The sequence below is a fragment of the Myotis daubentonii genome, chromosome Y, assembly GCF_963259705.1.
Source record: "Myotis daubentonii chromosome Y, mMyoDau2.1, whole genome shotgun sequence".
Classification (NCBI taxonomy): domain Eukaryota; kingdom Metazoa; phylum Chordata; class Mammalia; order Chiroptera; family Vespertilionidae; genus Myotis; species Myotis daubentonii.
This window is the reverse complement of record NC_081862.1, coordinates 3250529-3270236: the sequence shown is the minus strand read 5'-3', so window position 1 is coordinate 3270236 and position 19708 is coordinate 3250529. Positions and strand designations below refer to the sequence as shown.

Below are 19708 nucleotides of genomic sequence, written 5' to 3'. Positions count from 1 at the left end.
CAAAAAGTAAAGATCAGGAAGACAGGTCAATTGTCACCACCCTGACAGCTGGAAGTCCTGGCCACAGAAATGAGAAAAAAAATAAAAGGCGTTAAAACTGGAAGTTAGGAAGTTAACCTTTCATAATTCATAAACTAGAGGCCAGGTGCACAGGATTGGTTCACTGGGGGGGGGGAGGGGTGGCCTGCAGGGATTGGCCTACTATGGGAGCACTGCACATTCCAAGCTGTTGTGAACCTGCCCTCTGAACAGCTCCTCCCACTAGGTGAGCACTGCTCATTTCTGTTAGCCAAGTGGAGCTACCAGTGTGGGAGCACACTGACCACCAGGGGGAAGCTCCTGCATTGAGTGTCTGGCCTCTTGTGGTCAGTGCGCATCGCAGTGACTGGTCAACAGGTCAATCCACCGTTCAGTTGCTGGGCTTTTAAATATATACTAGAGGCCCAATGCACAAAAATTTGTGCACTCGGAGGTGTCCCTCAGCCCAGCTTGTGCCCTCTCGCCGTCTGGGACCCCTCGGGGATGTACACCTGCTGGCTTAGGCCCACACCCCGGGGGATCGGGCCTAAACTGGCAGTCAGACATCCCTCTGGTAGCTCGAGAGCCTCAGGGGATGTCCACTTGCCAGTGGGGAACAGGCCTAAGCTGTAGTTGGACATCCTTAGTGCTGCTGAGGAGGCAGGAGCTGTGCTGGCAGCCGTCAGCCTGGCTTGTGGCTGAATAGAGCTCCCCCTGTGGGAGTGCACTGACCACCAGGGGGCATCTCCTGCATTGAGTGTCTGCCCCCTGTGGTTAGTGTGTGTCATAGTAACCAATCATTCCCAGTCATTCTGCTGTTAGGGTTAATTTGCATATTAACCTTTTATTATATAGGCTAGATGAGATGTTATTATACTTAGAAAACTGAAAGAATACTATGAGAAAACTACTAGATTTAATAAATAATTGGCAAAGTCACAGGACTCAAATTAACATCCAGAAATTGATGGCATTTTTATATACCAACTAGTGGCCCGGTGCATGAAATTCGCGCATGGGGGGTGGGGGCGGGGGTGTGTCCCTCAGCCTGGCCTGCACCATGCTCTCCAATGTGGGACCCCTCAGGGGATGTCCCTCTCTAATCTGGGACCCCTCGGGGGATGCCCAACTGCTGGTTTAGGACCAATCTCTCTCGCAATCCAGGACCGCTGGTTCCTAACCACCTACCTGCCTGCCTGCCTGATTGCCCCTAACCACTCTGCCTGCCAGCCTGCTGACCCCCAATCGCTCCCCCACCCCCCTTCCCCCTGCTGGCCTTTTCGCCTCCGATAGTCCCCCGCTTGCCGACCTGATCGGCAGTCAGACATCTCTCTCAAAATCCAGGATCACTGGCTCCTAACTCGGAGCACCAGTGGGTCTTTCTTTATTTTTATTTAATTATTTTTAGGGCAAAAGTCTATTTTTAATTAAAACTGAAAAACTGTGAGGGACAGGAATGACAGAGGACCCATCCTAGGTGGATGGGATTCTGGAGGTGGGGAGTGAGGAACATTGTTGACACAGTTGGAGTCAAATTCAAATTAAGGTTCAAATGGATTGAACCTTAATACCATTTGAATAGAGATTTCCTCATGTGGTTGGGTAGAGAATTGTTATGTAGGAATGTCTGCTTTTGGGAAATACACAACCGAGTATCTGGGCATCCTGTCATGTGTACAGCATGCTCTCAAACAGCTCAGAAAAAGACTGGAGGAAATGGGCATACATGTGTATAAATGCACACACTCACACACAGTCTAACCTTGCTATTTTCGACTCCACCTTTGTGCACCTGCCTACTTGCTAAGATCCGTAACTCCAGAATCAAGGCTTGCAGAGCTTCCTCAGCCATTGGGCCACCACCAGGGTGCAGACCCGCAAGCAGAGTCCCAACTGAGGTCAACAAGTGCCACTATTTACTTGTCTCCGCTCCAGTATGTGAACTGGGGTCTGTTTTGCATCGGGTTCCATTGGGGCTTTGGCATTTCTGTACTTCCTGGAGGCATCTGGCTGTGTGGAATGGCCAAGCTGGCACTCTAGTGGCTGCCAGTTCCCTGAGCCCAAGAAGACTGTGCAGTGGAAGATAGCATCGTAAGCAAGTTCAGGCTGCTCCATTTCAACCTTAAGGAATTAACAGCACCCATCACGTACAGTGTCCTTCCAACAAAAACACAGAAAGCGCTGCCCTGAGCACGCATGGTGCCAGCTCAGCAGGGCTCACAAACCAGCAGAGATGGCCACTTGCTGGTGATGTCGTGAAGTCGTGACACTGAGGCAATGCTGGGGGTGAGTCCGGCTGCCAAGGCCACGTCTTGGCCCACGTCCAGGCCTATGCCCCACAGTGAAGCCTGTGGTCGGGCACTGACAGGCAGCTTGGGGAACTTACATAGCCATGTCGGTACCGCAACAGTTTCTCTATGCATTTAAACCATCCACATTCTTCCAGAAAGAAGGGCTTCTTCTCCCACTCTGGACGGCCATGCTCCCCTGGCGACACCCGAGGACCTGGGGCCTACCTTGTACCCTAGCCTCGCTGACCCCGCGGGCCACTGTCCTAACAGTTCCGAACCTCTGCAGCCCTCCGTGCAGCCCACCAGCACCGTCCAGCGCAGTCCATCCAGCAGTCCATCCATTTGCACAGCCCCCGAGGCCACCAGGCTACACACACTCGGGCCGCTCCCGCCCAGACTCTGCTTTCCCACGCCTGGCGGTTGGCCCAGTGCACCTGTGCAGAGTTCCCACCTGGACCAGTCATCCATCGGGTTGTGACGGCCCTAACCTATTATTAGTATAGATAAAGAACTCTGAGGACGAAAAAAAATTTTTTAATATATTTTTATTAATTTCAGAGTGGAAGGGAGAGGGAGAGAGATAGAAACATCAAGGATGAGAGAGAATCATTGATCGGCTGGCTAGTTCATGACCCCTATTGGGGATTGAGCCTACAACCTGGGTATATACCCCCAACCGGAATCGAACCGGGGACCCTTCAGTCCATAGGCAGACACTCTATCCACTGAGCCAAACCAGGTAGGGCAAGAATAATTTTTTTAGAAAATCCCATTTATCATTCAACAAAAAAATTAATATACTTAGCAATAAACTTAATGAAAGAGTTAGACCGGTAGTCAGAAGGTTATAAACATTAAAAAAAGAAATAGAGGAAGATACAAACAAGGGAAAGCATATACTGTACTCATGGGCTGGAAGAATTAACATCACTAAAATGTCCAAACTACCCAAAGCAATCTATAGATTCAATGCAATTCCTACTAAAATACCAACAGCATATTTCAAAGATCTACAACAAATACTCTATGGAGAAGAGATTAAAAATGGTGTCAGAGTAAGTGGATGCTGCACAGACATGCTCCCAAGTCCAAACTGGAAATACAACCAAAATACTGAATAATCAACAGATGACTCCCTGGAGTGAACCCTGATACCAGAGGACCAAAAGTGGAGACCGCATTGACACTGGTAGGAGGAGAGAAGGCACAAAATGGCTGGCCAGGCACCCACAGACAGCAATTGAAGTCCCAGAGAGATATCACAGCTGTGGGGGTTGCCACTGAGAACTCTGGGGTCTAATTCCCAAATGGGGCATCCCTGGAGAGAGCACCAGAACTGAGGAGGTTACCCACATAACACCTGGCTGTGAAAAGCAGCAAGGCTGCTGTCTGCCAAGGAGATATGGCTGAAAATTCAGACACCCTCTTAAAGAGTCAAGACACAAATTTCCCTGTGGAGACACCCACCCTGTGCTCCGACAGAGGGAGGGTGAAATAGACTGGAGCTGTGACGGCAAAGGCTAGGATAGAGGGCTCCAAGGGTGAAGCTCAGAAGGCAGATACCCCTGTTTCCTGTGCTGAGCCATTCCCTCATGCTGCAAAGGTAAACTTTCTCAGCTGGGGGGAACACAGCTGACCCACACTACTGAAAAACACCTTGCCCCTTATTAGACTGAGAATCACAATTAGCCTCCAGGCAAAAACAGTTACCCCATGTTGAAAAAAACTCTTGCCACACCTGAGGACGATTACCTAAGGGCAGATCGAGAGGTATCCTATCAGTCTGCAGCCAGAGGTGGTCTCTGGAGGCTTTGAGTCTTTGCTGATCTAATTAGTCAAAAATAGCATTTGACACTATCCTGCCCTAGAGATTGAGAGGTGTACAGGATCTACCTAACTCATCATCACAAACCCAAACAGAAAGCCAAAATGAGAAAACAAAAAAACAACCCCCAAATGAGAGAACTATAGAATTCTCCAGATACAGAGATAGATGAAGCACAGATAAGAAATTTATCTCAATCTGACTTCAGAGTTATGAAGGTAAAAATGCTCAACAGCATGAAAAAGCTATAGTAGCTATGGAAAATGAACAGTTGGAAATAATGACATAGCATAAAGAAAGAACACACTGGAAGGAATACACAGCAGATTAGAGGAAGCTGATGACTGAATCAGTGAATTAGAAGACAGGATTTTAAAAAATCACTCAATCAGAGAACAATTAAAGAAAAAACAAAAAACAGGAGGACAGCTTAAGGGTGCTATGGGACAATATCAAATGAAACAATATCCGAATATAGGTGTGCCTTAAGAGACAGAAAGGGAGGAAGGGATAGAGAAGGTATATTGAAGAAATAATGGCAGAAAACTTCCCTAACCTGGTAAAGTAAAAAGTCACAGGAAGCACAGAGAACCCCAAGCAAGGAGAATCCAAACAGTCCTACGCCCAGACACATTATAATTAAAATGCCAAAAATTAAAGACAAAGGGATGAATCTTAATGGCAGCAAGAGAAAATTGTTACCTACAAAGGAGTTCCCATAAGGCTGATTTCTCATCAGCAACTCTACAGGCCAGAACGGAATGACTTGAAGTATTCAAGGTAATGGGAAGCAAGGATCTGAAACCAAGAATACTATATCCAGCGAGGTTATCATTTAAAATAGACAATCAAATAAAGAGCTTCCAGACAAAAAAAAGACAAAAGGACTATAAGAAATGCCAGCATTATAAGAAATGCTAAAGGGACTGCTGTAATAAAAAGAAATAGAGAGAGAAACCTAGACATACAAAATTATAGTGGCAATAAACAAATACCTATCTTATATAATAAGCCTAATATGAAAATTGTCCCCTTGACAATTCCACTGGGAGTTTGACTACTTGACCAGTCACTATGACGCACACTGACCACCAGGGGGCAGACACTCTGACTGATAGGTTAGCTTGAGGCTTTGAGTCTTTGCTGATCACCAATAGCGGGTGCTGGTGGGCCAAACCCCGGGCAGAGGCAGGTGGGGGCAGAAACCAGGAGGGACTGGGTGGCGCAGGACGCAGCTACACATGATCCAAGAGCCGTGGACTGCACAGCCCTCCACAGCCTATGGCATTCTCAGTGACAATTTTAATTGTCAGAACTGCTTCTTTTTAAGTTTCACTAACTATTCCAGGAGAGTGGGTAGCACCATTACAGGGGGACAGGCCAGGCGAACCTGCCCAAAGCCAAGGGGTGGCCTCAGGATCCCGGGGATGTAGCAGAGAGAGGGGTGGGGCTGAGTTGGAGAAAATGAGTCCAAAACTTGAACGGAAGTGAGGGACAGCGGATGACAGGTGCGTAGGGGCCTAGAAAAGTTGCAGAGTAGGGGCAGCCGAGGAGCCCGGTGCCTCTCCCATGGGACAGGGTCCACCTCCCCATGACCCATCACCCCAGATCCTCCTCCCCATGACCCATCACTCCAGCTCTCCACCGAGGCCCCACCTGGACTAGCCCCACACAGCTCCACACTGCCAGCATGGCCAGCACAACCCCACTCGCACTGCCCCACCCCACCACACACAACCCAGCTCCATACAGCCTTTGGGGGGAAAAGGGGGAGGCTGCAGACAGGATGTCGCAGGCAAGGGGGCAAAGCAGGGACTACCAAGTTAGATGGAGGGAAGGGAGGGAGAGACCCCACAGGACTGGGGACAGAGACGAGCAGGGAAGGAGGGACATGTGGAAGCATTGCCCTTGGTTGAAGTAGAAAACCTGACCCCAATTTACAGACTCCAGCAGAGTGTGTGTGTGTGTGTGTGTGTGTGTGTGTGTGTGTGTGTGTGTGTGTTGGGGGGGAGGAGAGGAGTGGCCATGAAGAGGGTATGAGTGGACTGGATGGATGGATGGAGAGCAGCGATGTTTGATTCATGGCCTATTTATTTTTATTTTTGTTAATATATTTTTAATGATTTCAGAGAGGAAGGCAGAGGGAGAGAGATAGAAACATCAATGATGAGACAGAATCTATCCACTACCTCCCACATGCCCCATACTGACTCAGCCAACAACCCAGGAATGTGACCTTGACCGGAATTGAACCCAGGAACCTTCACTCCCCAGGCCGTGCCTCTATCCTTTGAGCCAAACCAGGCAGGTTGACCCATGGCCTATTAAAATCCACTGCAGTAGGCTGAGCAGGGATCTTAATGAAGGTGTTTCTCCTTACATTGGGTAATTGGAACTGCACTGAAGTAAAGAAACACCCATGGAGCCTGCAAAGGGTTTCCATGCACATGATGAATTTACTTCGTGTGGCAAATGAATAAGGTGAGCAGAGCTTTGTAAGGACATAAGTTCTCCAAGGCCAGAGGCTGGAGTGAAAATGCATGCTGAGCATTTCGCAACGGGAGTTACAATCCTATCTAATAAAAGAGAAACATGGTAATTAGCGTACAACCGCTACCCTACCCATTGGCTAATCAGGGCGATATGCAAATTAACTGCCAGCCAAGATGGCGGCCGGCAGCCAGGCAGCTTCAAGCTAACATGAGGCTTGCTTGCTTCAGTGACAGAGGACGCCAATGTTCCCCACCTGCCTTGCCGGCCTCTGAGCTTGCAGTTTGTGACATTCTTACAAATATAGAAGCTAAACAAAACCCCAGAAATCTGCTTTCAGCCGGCCAGGATCTCAGAGCTGGAGTTATACATTGTTTCGATTATAGAACCAAAACAAACCAGATACCTGCTTTCAGGAGCAGAGGACTCAGAGCTGGAGCCAAGCCTCAGAGCTAAAGCTGGTCCAGAATAAAAAAGAAAGAAAAAGAAAAAAAGGAGCAGTTGGGAGCTTCAGTCAGCCTGAAAACAGCCCTCAGCCCCTCCCCTAGACTGGCCAAGCACCCCAGTGTGGACCCCCACCCTGATCCAGGACACCCTTCAGGGCAAACCAGCCAGCCCCACCCATGCACCAGGCCTCTATCCTATATAGTAAAAGGGTAATATGCCTCCCAGCACCGGGATCAGCGGAGCTGAGAGGCCTCCCAGCACCGGGATCAGCGTGATAGGGGGCAGTGCCCAAACCCCCTGATCGCCCTGCAGCTCTGTGTGTGACAGGGGGCGGGGCCACAACCTCCCTATCTGCCCTGCTCTGTTCGTGACGGGGGAAGGTCCCCAACCCCCTGATCAGCCCTGCTCTGTGCCTGATAGGGGGGAGCTCCCCAACCCCCTGATTGCCCTGCAGCTCTGTGTGTGACAGGGTGTGGTGCCTCAACCCCCTGATCGGCCCTGCTCTGTGTGTGACAGGGTGCGGCACCCAACCCAACCCCCCACCGCCACGGGCCCTGCTCTGTGTGTGACGGGTTAGAGCCATAACCTCCCCATCGGCCCTGCCCTGAGTGTGACAGTGGCGGCGCCCCAGCCCCCTGATCAGCCCTGCTCTGTGGGTGATAGAGAGCGGTGCCCCAACCCCCAATCCACCTTGCCATGAGTGTGACAGGGGTCGGTGCCCCAACTCCCCTATCGGCCCTACTCTGTGAGTGACAGGGGGGAGCTCCTCAACCCCCTGATGGGCCCTGCTCTGTGCATGACAGGGGGGGGTTCCCCAACCCGCTGATGGGCCCTGCTCTGTGCATGACAGGGTACGGAGCCCCAACCCCCCTGATGGGCCCTGCTCTGTGCATGACAGGGCGCAGTGCCCCAACCCCGATTGGCCCTGCTCTGTGCATGACAGGGGGTGGTGCTGCAACCTCCCCATCGACCCTGCCTTGAGTGTGACAGGAGGCGGTGCCCCAACCCCCCAATCGGTCCTATCCTGAGCATGACTGAGGGTGGCATCGCAACCTCCCAATCCGCCCTGCTCTGTGCATGACAGGGGGCGGCGCCCCAACTCCCCAATCGGCCCTGCTCTGAGCCCGACCAGGGGCTGCACCTAGGGATTGGGCCTGCCCTCTGCCACCTGGGAGCAGGCCTAAGCCAGCAGGTCGTTATCTCCCGAGAGGTCCCAGACTGCGAGAGGGCACTGGCCGGGCTGAGGGACCCCCTGTCCCCCTCGAGTGCACAAATTTTTGTGCACTGGGCCTCTAGTCTATATATATAAAAGCCTAATATACTAAGTGTCTGACTGAGCGGTCGACCAACCAGTTGCTATGACATGCAATGACCATCAGGAGACAGATGCTCCAACTGGTAGGTTAGCTTGCTGCTGGGGTCAAGGTGAGATGGGGCCAGACATGCCCTGGATTTCTCCCATGGTCCCTCCCCAGGCTCCTGGCCTGATTGGGACTGAGTGAGATAGCCCTGATTGGCTCAGATCACTGAGGTAGAGGGGCCTCTAGTCAATAATAACCTTAAACGTAAATGAATTAAATGTTCCAATCAAAACACATAGGGTAGCTGAATATATACATACAAAAACATGACCCAACTATATGCTGTCTACAAGAGACCCACCTCAAAACACACACACACATGATGAGTGTGAAGGATGGAAAAATTTTCCATGCAAATGGAAAAGAAAAAAAGCTGGAGTAGCAATATACTAAGCCAACAAAATAAACTTCAAAATAAAAGCCATCACAAGTGAAAACAAAGGTCACTACATAATACTAAAGGGATCAATCTAACAAGAGGATATAACCCTGGTAAATATATATGCATACAAAATAGGAGCACCTTGGGTTTTGAAGATGGCGGCGATATAGGCAGACGCGTCCCAGGTCGTGTCCCGGAGCAAATGGAATGAACAGCTGAAACTAGTAACACCCACACCGAATTGGCGAAATTGCTCAGCTGGTGAGAGGGTTTGCAGCCGGGAAGAGCAGAACTCCCCTGGAAAGGTAAAAAAAACCCAGGGATTTGGGCAGGAAAGTTTGCCAGACCTCTGAGCCCAGAGAGTCGGAGGGAGACCGCGTGGCAGACAGCCGCGTCCCCTGGGGCAGGCACAGCCCCTGACGGGGGGAAAGGAGGACCGCGGGATTCCTGGCGCCGCCAGGGAAATTGAGAGCTGGGTTCTGTGACCGCGGAGGACTGAGCCTAAAGGGGGCAGCCTGAAGAGCTGACCTGACCATACAGTCCCGGTAAGAGAAGAAGCTTACAGAAACCAAGCCTTCCCCGTTTCCGCGGCCGGCATTTGTTTGTCTGTTGTCACTGAATCCTGTTCATGGGACATTTCGGATACAGACACTCACCTGTGCTGAAGAGAGGGAGAGTGTGCGGAGGAGTGGAATCTGGGGAGAGACTGGGGAGAGAGGGGGAGCCAGGAGAGGTGGCAGCGAATTGAGTGCTGAGACACCCCTGAGCCCAGGACTGGGGCAGCCACTCTCTCCAGAGAGTGAGGCTCCTCCCCCCGGCCCCCAGGCAAGGAGCACAGCCACACCCAGATTCCACCCTGTATGAGATCAAGGATTAAAATAACCTTATCAGTCCCTGGGAGTTAACAGGGTCTGGCCTATAGAGGGATTTTCAATCCCAGCAACAACATAGCGCCGGTAACTAACTATTACGCAGTCAGCTCTGGGCAGTGAACTTCCACTGGAAAGAGAGGCCCTATAGCCCCAGAGGCCAACCCCAGAACACTGCCACCCAGAGGCTGACCCACAAACTGACTCTTTGCTAAACACAAAATAAGGCAGTCTGGGAAATAAATGCGACCTGCTTTAAAATAAGGACTGTGGTTCACAACACAGAGGAACAGTATATCGCAGGGAAACTCAACACTCTCCTGAATACCTGGAAGGTCTAAGGCGAGCCACACTGAAGAATAGAAGAACCGAAGGACCTTCACTACTGCATTTTTTTTTCTTTTTTCACTTTTTAACTAAGAAATCAATTTTTTTTTATTTTTTTTTCTGTTCTTTTTTCTTTTTCCATCACCTGATTTTACCCTTTTAATTACTACCTTCTTATTTTTTAACCAGTATTATTACTGCTACCATTTTACCATTTTTTAAAGTGCCATTTTATTTTCTCTTTATTTTATTTTGGGATTAGTGTTCTCTATTCTATTTTCATTGTTATATTATTGGTTGTTTCTAGTTTGCATTCATATCCAGGGAGCTGTTGCTGGAATTTGTTGGGATTAATGGCTGTTCTATAGGAGTATTCTCCTCATATAAAAAGTCTCTTCCCCTCTTCCACTTCATTCTCTCTTTTCGCTCTTTTTTCTTTTCTTTTCTTTTCTTGCTTTTATTTTCCCCCCTCCTTTTTCCCGATTTCATTTTTGCACTCCTTTTTTTGGTCCCTACTTTTCTTTTCTTTTTTTTCTTTTATCTATTTCTCTTCCTTCTTCCTTATCCCCTAATTCTCTTAATTCAGGTGGTCACCTTTATTTGGAGTTATTAATATCGTGAATATATTTGTGTAGAGTGCCTGGTACGTGGTGCCTTGTTGTGTTGTATTTTGTGCCTTTAAATCAATGCAGCAGATCCAAGCAACAGCAACCTCCTGAGCACCACATCCTCTGCTGAGGAACAGCAGCTGTACGTGAAACCTCGCCCCACCAGCCAGAAGAGCCACCACAGCTGTGAACAGCACCCACCAGAGGAGCTGCTGCCAACTGAAGAGCAGCAGCTACCGCAACCACCCGAAGACCAACCACAGACCAAGGAGTCACTGCCACCCACTGAACGACTCAACATCTAGATATGTCAGTGAGATCAAACATGGGTAGACAAAGAAACCCCCAAAGGAAAGAGAAGGAGGACTCTCCAGAAAAGCAGCTAAGTAATACAGAGGCATGCAACATGACAGATAAAGAATTCAGAATAAGGGTCCTAGAGTGCATAAACCGGATGGAGGAAAAAATCGACAACCTCTTCAAGAAGCAAGAAGAAACAGATGAAAAAATCGATAACATATGGAAGAAGCTAGAAGAAACAGATGAAAAAATCAACAACTTAAGTAAGACCCAAGAAGAAATGAAGAGTGATATAGCTGCAATGAAAAACTCCATTGAAAGTATCAACAGTAGACTAGGAGAAGCGGAGGACCGAATTAGTGAATTAGAAGACAAGGAAGCAAAACACACCCAAAATTTACTGCAATTGGAGAAAAAAATTAAAAGACAGGAGGAGAGCCTAAGGGAGCTTTGGAACAACATGAAACGAAACAACATACGAATAATAGGAGTACCAGAACAACAGAAGGATGAACAAGGATTAGAAAACCTACTTGAAGAAATAATATCAGAAAACTTTCCTGAGGTGGGGAAGAAAAAAGTCACACAAGCACAGAGAGTCCCAAACAAGGTGAACCCGAAAAGACCCACACCAAGACACATCATAATCACCATGGCAAATGTTCAGGACAAAGAGAGAATCTTACAGGCTGCAAGAGAGAGACGGAAAGTTACATACAAGGGATCTCCCATTAGACTGTCAAATGATTTCTCAACAGAAACACATCAGGCCAGAAAAGAATGGACTGAAATTTACAAAGTGATGCAAAGCAAAGGACTGAATCCAAGAATACTCTATCCAGCAAGGCTATCATTCAAACTTGAAGGGGAAATAAGAAGCTTCACAGACAAAAAAAGGCTAAGGGAGTTTGTCACCACCAAGCCAGCAATGCAAGGAATGCTAAAGGGACTGGTATAAAAAGAAGAAATAAAAAGCTCAGAAAGAAAACAGCCAAACACACACACACAAAAAGAAATGGCTACAAACAAGTACCTTTCAATAATAACTTTAAACGTAAACGGACTAAATGCTCCAAACAAAAGACATCGAGTGGCTGAATGGATAAAAAAAAACATGACCCATACATCTGCTGTCTACAAGAAACCCACCTCATTAGAAGGGACTCACACAGACTGAAAGTGAAAGGATGGAAAAATATCTTTCAGGCAAATGGAAAGGAAAAGAAAGGTGGGGTAGCAATACTTATATCGGACAAAATAGACCTCAAAGTGAAGGCCTTAACAAGAGATAAGGAAGGCCACTTCATCATACTAAAGGGATCAATACAACAAGAAGATATAACCATGGTAACCATATATGCACCCAATGTAGGAGCACCCAAATTCATAAAAAAACTCCTGGAAGATATCAAAGGAGAGATCGACAACAATACAATCATAGTAGGGAACTTTAATACACCATTGACAGCACTGGATAAGTCCTATAGACAAGCAATTAGCAAAGATACAGCAATCCTAAATGACTCACTAGATCAGATGGACTTAATAGACATCTTCAGAACACTTCACCCCAAAGTCAGGGAATATACGTTCTTCTCAGGTGCTCATGGTACATCTTCAAAAATAGACCACATATTGGGTCACAAGCAAAGTATCCCCAAATTCAAGAAGACTGAAATCATAAAAAGCATCTTCGCAGACCACGATGGCATAATACTAGAAATAAACTACAATAAAAACAACCCAAAATACTCAAACACCTGGAAGCTGAATAGCATGTTATTAAATATTGATTGGGTTACCAATGAGATCAAAGAAGAAATTAAAAACATCCTGGAAATGAATGACAATGAAAACACAACAATCCAAAACCTATGGGACACAATGAAAGCAGTCCTGAGATGGAAGTTTATAGCTCTACAGGCCTATCTCAAAAAAACAAGAAAAAATGGTAGTAAATCATCTAACTCTACAACTCAAAGAATTAGAAAGAGAGCAACAAGAAAACCCCAGAGTGAGCAGCAGGAAGGAGATAATAAAGATTAGAGCAGAAATAAATGACATAGAGACCAAAAAAACAATACAGAAAATCAATGAAACCAAGAGCTGGTTCTTTGAAAGGATAAACAAGATTGACAAACCTCTAGACAGACTCACCAAGAAGCAGAGAGAGAGGACCCAAATAAATAAAATCAGAAACGATAGAGGCGAAATAACAACAGACCCCACAGAAATACAAATGATTGTTAAAAAATACTATGGACAGCTCTACTCCAACAAACTAGACAACATGGAGGAAATGGACAAATTCCTAGAAAAATACAACATTCCAAAACTCAATCAGGAAGAATCTAAAAATCTCAACAGGCCAATAACTATGGAAGAAATTGAAGCAGTCATCAAAAAGCTTCCAGCAAACAAAAGCCCAGGACCAGACGGCTTCACAGGGGAGTTTTACCAAACATTCAAGGAAGAACTAAAACCTACCCTCCTCAGACTACTCCAAAAAATTCAAGAGGAAGGAACACTTCCAAGCTCATTCTATGAAGCCAGCATCACCCTAATACCAAAACCAGGTAAAGACAACACAATGAAAGAGAATTACAGGCCAATATCCCTCATGAACATAGATGCCAAAATCCTCAACAAAATCTTAGCAAATCAGATCCAGCAGTACATCAGAAAGATCATACACCATGACCAAGTAGGATTTATCCCAGGGATGCAAGGATGGTACAATATCCACAAATCAATAAACGTGATACATCACATAAACAAATTGAAAGAAAAAAACCACATGGTCATATCAATTGATGCAGAAAAAGCATTTGACAAAATTCAACACCCATTTTTGATAAAAATCTCAGTAAGGTGGGAGTAGAAGGATCATACCTCAACATAATAAAAGCCACATATGACAGGCCCACAGCCAACATCATACTCAATGGACAAAAACTAACACCATTTCCCCTAAGAACAGGAACAAGACAGGGATGCCCCCTCTCACCACTCCTGTTCAACATAGTACTGGAAGTGTTAGCCATTGCAATTCGGCAAGAAGAAGAAATAAAAGGCATCCAAATTGGAAAAGAGGAAGTAAAACTGTCCTTATTTGCAGACGACATGATATTATACATACAAAACCCTAGAGATTCCATCAAAAAGCTACTAGACTTAATACATGAATTTGGCAATGTAGCAGGATACAAAATTAACCCCAAGAAATCTGAGGCATTTCTATACACCAATAGTGAACTTTCAGACAGAGAGATTATAAAAACAATCCCGTTTACAATTGCACCAAAAAAATTAAGCTACCTAGGAATAAACTTAACTAAAGAGGTAAAAGACCTCTACTCAGAAAACTACACGACGTTGAAAAAAGATATAGAGGAAGACATAAACAGATGGAAGAACATACCGTGTTCATGGATTGGTAGAATCAACATCATTAAAATGTCCATACTACCCAAAGCAATCTATAAATTCAACGCACTTCCCATTAAAATACCAACGGCATACTTCAGAGATCTAGAACGAACTCTCCAAAAATTCATCTGGAATAAAAAAAGACCCCGAATAGCTGCAGCAATCCTGAAAAAGAACAAAGTAGGTGGGATCTCAATACCAGATATCAAGTTGTATTACAAAGCCACTGTTCTCAAAACTGCCTGGTACTGGCACAAGAATAGGCATATAGATCAATGGAATAGAATAGAGAGCCCAGAAATCGGCCCGAACCAATATGCTCAATTAATATTTGACAAAGGAGGCAAGAACATACAATGGAGCCAAGATAGTCTCTTCAATAAATGGTGCTGGGAAAATTGGACAGATATATGCAAGAAAATGAAACTAGACCACCAACTTACACCATACACAAAAATAAATTCAAAATGGATACAGGACTTAAATGTACGACGGGAAACCATAAAAATTGTAGAAGAATCCAAAGGCAACAAAATCTCAGACATATGCCAAAGCAATTTCTTCACTGATACAGCTCCTAGGGCACTTGAAACTAAAGAAAAAATGAACAAATGGGACTACATCAAAATAAAAAGCTTCTGCACAGCAAAAGAAACCATCAACAAAACAACGAGAAAACCCACTGTGTGGGAAAACATATTTGCCAATGACATATCTGATAAGGGCCTAATCTCCAAAATTTATAGGGAACTCATACAACTTAACAAAAGGAAGATAAACAATCCAATCAAAAAATGGGCAAAGGACCTAAATAGACACCTTTCAAAAGAGGACATCCAGAAAGCCAAGAGACATATGAAAACATGCTCAAAGTCACTAATCATCCGAGAGATGCAAATCAAAACAGCAATGAGGTACCATCTCACACCTGTCAGACTGGCTATCATCAACAAATCAACTAACGACAAGTGCTGGAGAGGATGTGGAGAAAAAGGAACACTTGTGCACTGCTGGTGGGAATGCAGACTGGTGCAGCCACTATGGAAGACAGTATGGAGTTTCCTTAAAAAACTGAAAATGGAACTCCCATTTGACCCTGTGATCCCACTTCTAGGAATATATCCCAAGAAACCAGAAACACCAATCAGAAAGGATATATGCACCCCTATGTTCATAGCAGCACAATTCACCATAGCTAAGATCTGGAAACAGCCTAAGTGCCCATCAGTAGATGAATGGATTAGAAAACTGTGGTACATCTACACGATGGAATACTATGCTGCTGTAAAAAGGAAGGAACTCTTACCATTTGCAACGTCATGGATGGAACTGGAGAGCATTATGCTAAGTGAAATAAGCCAGTCAATAAAGGAAAAATACCACATGATCTCACTCATTCATGGACAATAGATACCATTCTAAACTTTTGAACAATAATAGATACAGAGGCAGAGCTCCCTCAATCAGATTGTCAAACTGCAGCGGGAAGGCCGGGGAGGGTTGGGGGGCAGGAGGTAGGGGGGTAAGAGATCAACTAAAGGACTTGTATGCATGCATATAAGCATAACCAATGGACATAAGACACGGGGTGATAGGGGAGTCTAGGGGACTGTCTAGGGCGGGGGGATAAAATGGATACATATGTAATACCCTTTGTAATACTTTAAGCAATAAAAAAAAAGAAAAGAAAAGAAAAATTAGAAAATACTTAGAGATGCATTAAAACTAAAATAAAACATACCAAAACTTAAAAAAAAAAAATAGGAGCACCTAAATATATATATATATTAAAAAAAAAAAAAAAAACTTCTAGAGAACTTTGAAGCAGAGATTGACAATATAATCACAGTTGGGAACTTTAAACACCCTGCTGACTTCACTGGATAGATCTTCAGGACAAAAAATTAGTAAGGAAACGGTGATTCTAAGACACACTGGATCAGATGGATTTAATTGACATTTATACAACATTTCACCCCAAAGCCTGCAGAATATACATTCTTCTCAAGTGCATAAGGGCCATTCACAAAAATAGACTATATGTTAGGACACAAGTTCAAGAAGACTGAAATCATATCAAGCTTCTTCTCAGAACACAGTGAAATGAAATTAGAAGTCAATTACAGTAAAAACACCTCAAAACATTCAAACATATGGAGGCTAAATAGCATTTTACTAAACAAGGAATGGGTTACCAACGAAATCAAGAAAGAAATAAAAAACTTCCTGGAAACAAATGAAAATGAACATACAACAACCCAAATCTCTGGACACAGCAAAAGCAGTCTTGAGAGGGAAGTCCATAGTATTCCAGACATACATCAATAACAAGGAAAATCAATAATAAACTATTTAACCCTACAACTTAAAGAACTAGAAAGAGAACAACAAGAAAAGCCCAGAGTAAATAGAAGGGAATAATAAAGATTAGAGCAGAAATAAATAACATGGAGCAGTGGTTCTCAACCTTCCTAATGCCGTGACCCTTTAATACAGTTCCTCATGTTGTGGTGACCCCCTACCATAAAATTACTTTTGTTGCTACTTCATAACTGTAATTTTGTTACTGTTATGAATCGTAATGTAAATATCTGATATGCAGGGTGTATTTTCATTGTTATAAATTGAACATAATTAAGCATAGTGATTAATCACAAAAACAGTAGGTAATTATATGTATGTTTTCTGATGGTTTTAGGTGACCCCTGTGAAAGGGTCATTCGACCCCCCAAGGGGTCGTGACCCACGGGTCGAGAACCACTGACATAGAGACTAAAAAGCAATATAAAAAAAAAAAAATCAATGAAACCAAAAGCTGGTTCTTTGAAAGGATAAAAAAGATTGATGAACTGTTAGCCAGACTCATCAAGAAACAAAGAGAGAGGACCCAAATAAATAAAATCAGAAACAAAAGCAGAGAAGTAACCACTAATACCACAGAAATATATAGGATTGTAAGAAAATACTATGAACCACAATATGCCAACAAGCTGAATAATGAGGATGAAATGGACAAATTCCTAGAAAAATAGAACAAATACTCCAAAAATTTATATGGAACCAGAAAAGACCCAGAATAGTGACAGCAATCTTGAGAAAGAACAACACAGATGGAGGGAACACAATATCAGATTTCAAATTATACCACAAAGCCATTGTAATCAAAACACAAAACTGGCCCTAGCCGGTTTGGCTCAGTGGATAGAGCGTCGGCCTGAGGATTGAAGGGTCCCAGGTTCAATTATGGTCAAGGGCATCTACCTGGGTTGCGGGCACATCTCCAGTAGGGAGTGAACAGGAGGCAGCTGATTGATGTTTCTCACTCATCGATGTTTCTAACTCTCTATTTCTCTCCCTTCCCTCTCTGTAAATAATCAATAAAGTATATTTAAAAAACACAGAAAACTGGTACCGGCACAAGAACAGACACAGAGACCAATGGAACAGAACAGAGAACTCAGAAATTGACCTACGCCATTACGGTCAATTAATATTGAAAAAGGAAGCAAGAGCATACAATGGAGTAAAGATAATATATGATGTTTGGAAAACTGAACAGTACATGTAAAAATATAAAAGTAGATCACCAACTTAAACCATACATAAGAATAAACTCAAAATAGATAAAATACTTAAATGTTAAGTCATGAAATCACAAAAATCCTAGAGGAAACCTTGAGCAAAATATCAGACATCTCATGTAGCAAAATATTCACTGATACACTACCTAGAGTTAAGAAAATCTAAGGAAAAACAGACAAATGGGCCTACATCAAAATAAAAAGCTTCTGAAAAGCAAAGATACCATCAACAAAATAAAAAGGGATCCTCCATAGGGAAAACATATTTGCCAATGATACATCTGATAACTGGTTATTTTCCAAAATATATAAAGAACTCATACAAGTTAGCATAAGGGAGAAAAACAAACCAATAAAAAAAGGACAAAGGAACTAAATAGACACTTCTTCAAAGTGGACATACATATGAAAAAATGCTTCAGAAAAATGCAGATTAAAACAACAAGGTATCACCTCACACCTGTCAGAATGGCTACCATCAACAAATCAACAAAAATAAGTGCTAGCGAGGATGTAGAGAAAAGGAAACCCATGTGCACTGCTGGTAGAAATGCAGACTGGAGCAGCCACTAGAAAACAGTATAGAGTTTTCTCAAAAAATTAAAAATAGAATTGTTGCTTGACCCTATGAACCATTTTGTCAATAGATCCTAAGAATCCCAAAATAGAATCATGAGAAATATATATGCCCCTATGTTCATTGCAGCATTATTTATAACAAGAGGCCCAGTGCACAACATTCGTGCACTCAGGAGGGGGGCCCCTCAGCCCAGCCTGTGGCCCCTCCCAGTCATCAGTCAGGCATCCTAACGCTGCCACGGAGAGAGAAGAGAAGAGGGTACGGCCAAAGCCACTGTGCTCACCAGCCATGAGCCCTGCTCTGGCTGAGCAGCACTCCCCGTGTGGGAGCACACTGACCACCAGGGAGCAGCTCCTGAGTTGAGAGTTCGTTCCACTGTTCAGCGGATTTGCATATTAGCCTTTTATTATATAGGATAGCCAGGATCTGAAAATAACCCAAGTGCCCATCAGCAGATGAGTGGATTAAAAAGCTGTGGTTCATTTACAAAATGGAATTTTATACAGCTGTAAAATAGAAGAATCTCTCACCTTTTGAGTCAGCTGGAGGGACCTGGATAGTATTATGCTAAATGAAATAAGTCAGTCAGTGAAAGACATGATATCACTTATATGAACAAAATAAACTCACCAACAAGATAGATCTAGAGACATGGAAGCATTGAACAGCCTTATGAATCTCAAATGGAATAGATGGGGGCAGTGGGAAGAGATTAACAAAAGAACTTAGATGGCTATATTCATTACCTATGGAAATAGTGCTGTAAAGGCATATGGAGAAAGTGGGAGAAGGACGGAGGGTGTTAATGGGGGGAAAATGGGAGGACTTCTATAATACTTCAACAATAAAGATAATTTTTTTATTAAAATATTGTATTTCAACTGAGCGGAAATTGGAATAATGGGAGCTCCTTCTGCCACTGTACCTATATGACAAAATTCAGAAAGATCAAAATTTTACAAATTGTTTTGCACATCTGTTACATAATATAATTTAAGATTATTAAAACAACAGTAATCATTCTATTTAGAAATCATTCTGTTTGGAAAATAATCATTCTGTTTAGAAAACTTACAATATTTTCTTTTTCCTCCTGAGACTGAATACTCTAAAGTTAGATTAATACCTATAATAAAAGAATAATACTGTTAAAAAGAAATAAATACTTGAGTTACTGGGAAAGAAAGTTTGGTAGCTGAA

General features: G+C 44.1%; 1 protein-coding gene and 1 long non-coding RNA gene across 7 annotated transcripts in view; one reads left to right on the top strand and one right to left on the bottom strand.

Annotated features, from left to right (window-relative positions):
* Window positions 1-19708, top strand: part of LOC132225546 (uncharacterized) — a 170888-nt gene that overhangs the window by 70202 nt on the left and 80978 nt on the right. The window lies entirely within an intron of this gene.
* LOC132225542 (eukaryotic translation initiation factor 2 subunit 3, Y-linked-like) overlaps window positions 1-19708 on the bottom strand; it is a 112540-nt gene that overhangs the window by 73422 nt on the left and 19410 nt on the right. The window contains exon 4 of one of the 6 annotated variants that reach the window (XR_009450964.1): window positions 16370-19433. The exons of the other annotated variants lie outside the window; for them this stretch is intronic. The gene's annotated coding sequence lies outside the window, so the exon portion shown is untranslated. Of the gene's footprint in view, window positions 1-16369; window positions 19434-19708 lie in introns of those variants that run through there. 6 annotated transcript variants of the gene reach the window in all.